Genomic DNA, 6,000 nt, shown 5'->3' on the forward strand with positions numbered 1-6,000 from the left:
AGTGCCTGACGCCACCCAGTGTCTTGCTAACCCACAGTTCTCTGGACTATTCCATGGATGTTTGCTGGATAGACATGGACATTTTGCATACAGAGAACTGCACAAATCTTTTATTTTTTTGAGATAGGGTCTCGCTCTGTTACCCAGGCTGGAGTGAAGTGGTACAATCATAGCTTACTGCAGCCTCAATCTCCTGGGTCTAAGCAATCTTTCCAGCTCAGCCTCCTAAGTAGTTGGGACTACAGTTTCATGCCAGCACGCTCAGATAATTAAAAAAAAAAATTTTTTTAGAGTCAGGGGTCTCGCTATGTTGCCCAGGCTGGTCTCAAACTCCTGGCCTCTAGCAATCTTCCCACCTCAGCCTCCCAAAGTGCTAGGATTCCAGGTGTAAGCCACTACATTCAGCTAAAGTGCACAGGTTTTATGTGGACAGCTCAAGGAAGTCTTACACAGGCCTACGACTGCATCACCATCTCCCAGATCAAGAACAAGAACATTCCCAGCCCCAGGAGGCTTCCTTGTGTCCCATACCCGTCACCACCACCTCTGGGAATAACTTCTATCCCAGTTTATTGCCATAGATTACTCCCACCTGCTTTTTTGAGATAGGGTCTCACTCTGCAATCACAGCTCACTGCAGCCTCCAACTTCTGGGCTCAAGTGATCCTCCTGCCTCAGCCTCCTGAGTAGCTGGGATGATAGGCCGGCACCACCACGCCTGGCTATTTTTAAATTTTTTTTTAAGATGGGGTCTTGCTATGTTACCCAAGCTGGTCTTGGGTAACTCCTGGGCTCAAGCGATTCACCCCCCCACCCCCCCGAACTGGCCTCCCAAAGTGCTGGGATTATAGGCGTGAGCCACTGTGCCCACCCGGTCCTCCCGTCTGCTTTTGCTCTTTATATAAATAGAATCCTACAGTGTACATTCGCTGGTGCCTGGCTTCTTTGCCAATGTTATGTGCAGGGGAGTCACCCATGTTGCTGAATAGCATTCTATGGTGTGGGCGGAGGCTCCACAGCTTGCCTCTTCACTGGCCTGTGGATGAATGTCTGTTGTTTCCTGTTTGGGTCTGTTATGAAGAATCCTGATCTGAATGTTCTTGCACGTGTCTTTTTTTCTATTTTATTTATTTATTTTTTAGATGGAGTCTTGCTCTGTGGCCCAGGCTGGAGTGCAGTGGTGCGATCTTGGCTCAATGCAGCCTCCACCTCCTGGGTTCAAGCGATTCTCCTGCCTCAGCCTCCCAAGTAGCTGGGATTACAGGTGCCCACCACCACGCCCGGCTAATTTTTGTATTTTTAGTAGAGACAGGGTTTTGCCATGTTGGCCAGGCTGGTCTCGAACTCCTGACCTCAAGTGATCTGCTCCCCTTGGCCTCCCAAAGTGCATGTCTTTTGGGAGGCTCAGTGCTCATTTCTCTTGGGGAAATGCCTAGAAGCAGAATTACTGGGACCTAGGGCAGGTGTAGAACACTGGATTCTAAACAGGCCGGTTCTGACTGTGCCTTTCCAAGTATTTCACACGTGTTCCCTTCACCTTCCCAGGGGACCTATCACATGTCTCCTTCACCTCCCTCTATTCCCCCAGTAACAGAAACTTCGGATCTGTCAGCCTCTGTTTTGCAAAGCAGGGCAGCCCTCCTGACCCCGCTCCTATCCTGGTGGGCCCAGGGCACACCTGTCACTGCTGAAGGGTCCACTGGGTTGGCCAACAAGGAGGGAACCCTTTCCTGTTGGCTGAGAGCTTCTCTCTCTTTTTTCCTTTTCTTTTCTTTTCTTTTCTTTTTTTTTTTTTTTTGAGACGGAGTCTTGCTCTGTCACCCAGGCTGGAGTATAGTGGAACAATCTCGGCTCACTGCAACCTCTGCCTCCTGGGTTCAAGCGATTCTCCTGCCTCAGCGTCCCAAGTAGCTGGGATTACAGGTGCATGCGACCACGCCTGGCTAATTTTTGTATTTATTTATTTATTGAGACTGAGTCTTGCTCTGTCGCCCAGGCTGGAGTGCAGTGGCCGGATCTCAGCTCACTGCAAGCTCCGCCTCCCAGGTTTACGCCATTCTCCTGCCTCAGCCTCTGGAGTAGCTGGGACTACAGGCGCCCGCCACCTCGCCCGGCTAGTCTTTTGTGTTTTTTTTTTTTTTAGTAGAGATGGGGTTTCACTGTGTTAGCCAGGATGGTCTCGATCTCCTGACCTCATGATCCGCCCATCTCGGCCTCCCAAAGTGCTGGGATTACAGGCTTGAGCCACCACGCCCGGCCTTATTTATTTTTTAGTGCAGACGGACTTACCTTATTGGCCAGGCTGGTCTCGAACTCCTGACCTCAAGTGATCCACCCACCTTTGGACTCCCAAAGTGTTGGGATTATAGGCATGAACCATCACACCCAGGCCCCGAGAGCTTCTGTCATGGCACTTTGGGACTGTCTGCTTGGGGTTCATCCCTCTGTGCCCTGGCCACCCCCTTACCCCCAGGACAGGGACTGTGGTCAAGCTATTCCTGCATCCGGTACCCAGCACACAGCTTGATGTGGACAACAGGGAACCAGGGGCTCACAGAAAGGTGGGGTGGGAGAGAACAGCTTAGAGGCAAATGTCTCCCACTTTGAGGACTAGGTCCGGAGATGTAGCTTCAAGGTCCAGTTTCTCTGCTTGGGCCTGGGGAAAGCTTTTCACTTCTTGGGACCTTAGTATAAGCCTGGTGTCCCTCCAGGGTCCAGGTGAGCCCTTCCATTTACCCCAACCTTAGACCCAAGGCAGATGAGTTGAGTACAACCAAGGCCCATTGGTCACACCCTTCCCAGGCCCTAAGAGGTCACTTCCTGGACTGCCCAGGCTGGAACCGGCCCACGGTGGGAAGAGAAGGGGTCTCCCACTGGAGACAAGGCCTCCAGTCAATGTCTCTGACATTCATGGAGACCCCTCTGGGGCTCAGTGGCTGGTCAGAGGGGTCGAGGCAGGGCCCTGGGCAGCGGGTGGACAGGCTCCGTGACCAGAGGGGCCATCGCCCACCCCGCCCTTGGCCATCAGCCCGGACCCAGGTTCCTCTCTTCCCAGAAGTTCATCCCCTTGAATGGACTTACGTGCTTAGCTCTCATTAACCTTTTGAACCTTCCAGAAAGGGAGTGGAAATGTCCTGCCTCGTCTCCTGCTGAGGAAGCCTGGGTAGGAGTGGAGGAAGATAAGGGGACCCTCCAGCGCTGCTGCTGGGGCCAGAGATGTGGGAGTCCCAGGCAGGGGTGTTGTCCTGAGCAGGGTCTCTGCACCAGCTCGGTCACCAACGGGGCTCTGCAGGTTCACCCAGCAGAATATCTCAAATATCTGGGATTACAGGCACCCACCACCACGCCCAGTTAATTTTTGTACTTTTAGTAGAGACGGGGGTTTTGCCATGTTGGCTAGGCTGGTCTCGAACTCCTGACCCCAAGTGATCCACCCACCTCAGCTTCCCAAAGTGCTGGGATTACAGGTGGTGGGTGCCTGTAATCCCAAGATATTTGAGATACTCTTGAACTCCGTGTGATTCAGAGGTTGACAAACCACTCGAGGTGGAAGAGACAGAAGTGGTGAAAGCATTTGAAGAAGGTGTTTGAAGCTGAGCTTGGAGGACCAGAGGACTGGGGCTCCAAGAGAAGGGGTGGGAGGTGGGGGAAGGGTGCCAGGGAGCAGCTGGTGTGAGCCCTTGTGTGCCATCCTGGAGACCCGGGGCCTTGGGTCTGATAGCACAACTCAAACCCGTCCAGCAAGCAGGGGCTCCGGTCTCTGCTACAGAGTCCCCCAAATCCCTACAAGTCCCCAGGGGCATCTGGGGACAGTCTGCATTTCAGCCAGGAGCTCACCTACGGGTCCTGGGAGCAAGGGGAAGTCACCCCCTCTGCCTGGGGTGTCCTACTTGGGAAGGGCCCCCACAGCAGGGTGGCTGGGACCCTAGAGAGACCCCCCTCTCAAACCATAGCCCTTACCTCTTTTTTTTTTTTTTTTTTTTTTTTGAGACGGAGTCTCGCTCTGTCACCCAGGCTGGAATGCAGTGGCGCGATCTCGGCTCACTGCAAGCTCCGCCTCCTGGGTTCACGCCATTCTCCTGTCTCAGCCTCCTGAGTAGCTGGGACTACAGGGGCCCACCACCATGTCCGGCTAATTTTTTTTTTTTTTTTTTTTTTTTTTTTTTTTTTTTTTTTTTTTTAGTAGAGACAGGATTTCACCATGTTAGCCAGGATGGTCTCAATCTCCTGACCTCGTCATCCGCTCGCCTTGGATTCCCAGAGTGCTGGGATTACAGGCGTGAGCTACCGCGCCCCGCAGCCCTTGCCTTTTTGTGACGCTGCAATGGAAATATCCCCCAGGAAGATTACTTTGATGGGATCAGACCGGGTAGCCCCCGCCCACTCACTGCCGCTGACTCTTGGACAAGCTGATTCCCTCCCCAAGGCTTCACATGCCCCCACTGCCCAAGTCTTCAGACCCCTCAGGTAAACCCGCATTTCCAAGAGAGCCCCGGCTCCCATGTCAAAAAGGGGGTGCGGAGACACACTGTGTGGGTGAGTGGAGAGCTGCCTGGTTTCCAACAGTCGTCCCCTTGGGGCACCTGGGCTCCTGCTGCAGTGGACGGCTGGGTGTCTGGAGGAAGGGCTGGCGTGTGGAGACAGTGTTGGGGCACAGCCAGCAGCGGAGGGGGTTCCAGGCTGACTCCCTCTGTATCTGCCAGCTTCAGGGGATGGGCTGCGAATGGTTCTGTCCCCCGATACCCACTTGTTGTTTTTTCTTTCTTTTCTCCCTCCCTTCCCCTTTCCTTCCCTTCCCTCCCTCCCTCCTTCCTTCCTCTCTTTCTCTCTCCTTCCTTCCTTCTTTCCCCTTCCTTCCTTCCTTCCCCTCCCTCTCTCCTTCCTTCCTTCCTTCCTCTCCCTCTCTCCTTCCTTCCTTCCTTCCCCTCCCTCTCTCCTTCCTTCTTTCCTTCCCCTCCCTCTCTCCTTCCTTCCTTCTTTCCTTCCTTCCTTCCCCTCCCTCTCCTTCCTTCCTTCCTTCTTTCCTTTTCTCTCTCTCTTTCTTTCTCTTTCTTTCTTTCTTTTCTTTCTTTCTTTCTCTCTCTCTATTTCTCTCTCTTTCTCCTTTCTCTTTCTTTCTTTCTTTCTTTCTTTCTTTCTTTCTTTCTTTCTTTCTTTCTTTCTTTCTTTCTTTCTTTCTTTCTTTCTTTCTTTCTTTCTTTCTTTCTTTCTCCCTCCCCCCCCCTTCCTGTCCCCTCTCTTTCTTTCTCTCTTTCTTTCTTTCTGACAAGGTCTCAGGGTCTTGCTGTTGCCCAGGCTGGAGTGCAGTGATGCAATCAAAGCTCACTGCAGCCTCAACCTCCTGGGCTCAAGCAATCCTCCCACCTCAGCCTCCTGAGTAGCTGGGACCACAGATGCACACTACCATGCCCAGTTAATTTTTAAAACTTTTTTAGAGATGGTGTCTCCCTATGTTGCCCAGGCTGGTCTTGAACTTCTGGGCTCAAGTGATCTTCCCGCCTAAGCCTCATAAAGCACTGGGATTACAGATGTGAGCCACCGCATCCAGCCCCTGTTCTTTCCCCGCTCTTATTTCTGCTTCTTTTTTCCCTTTTCCCCACTGAGCCCAGCTCTGGAACTGACGCCGGCTTTCTGATTTTATCTTGTGTTTATTGGGAAATGGTGGTGCCCATCTCTGGGCCAGTCCAGACAGCTTCCCTCTAGGAAGTGAGCCGAGTTCCCACGGCGTGTCAGAGTTAAAAACAAGGACAAGAGACAGCGTGAGAGACATAAGAGAGGGGGCATGGAGAAAGACAGAAAAACAGAGAGAGGGACACACAGGTCCCCTGCTTCCCTTTCTGTTTGTTCATTAATCAGGCTGATGTCAGGTGGCACAGGGGGCATTGGACATCATTTCATGGCTTAAGGTCATTGTCCCCAAGTCTGTTTTCCCACGCTGTCCCCTTAAGAGCTGGGCTGCCAAGGCCACACACTGCGGTCCATGGGAGGGTCAGTGTCACC

Source organism: Macaca mulatta, chromosome 3, assembly GCF_049350105.2.
Source record: "Macaca mulatta isolate MMU2019108-1 chromosome 3, T2T-MMU8v2.0, whole genome shotgun sequence".
NCBI classification, from domain to species: domain Eukaryota; kingdom Metazoa; phylum Chordata; class Mammalia; order Primates; family Cercopithecidae; genus Macaca; species Macaca mulatta.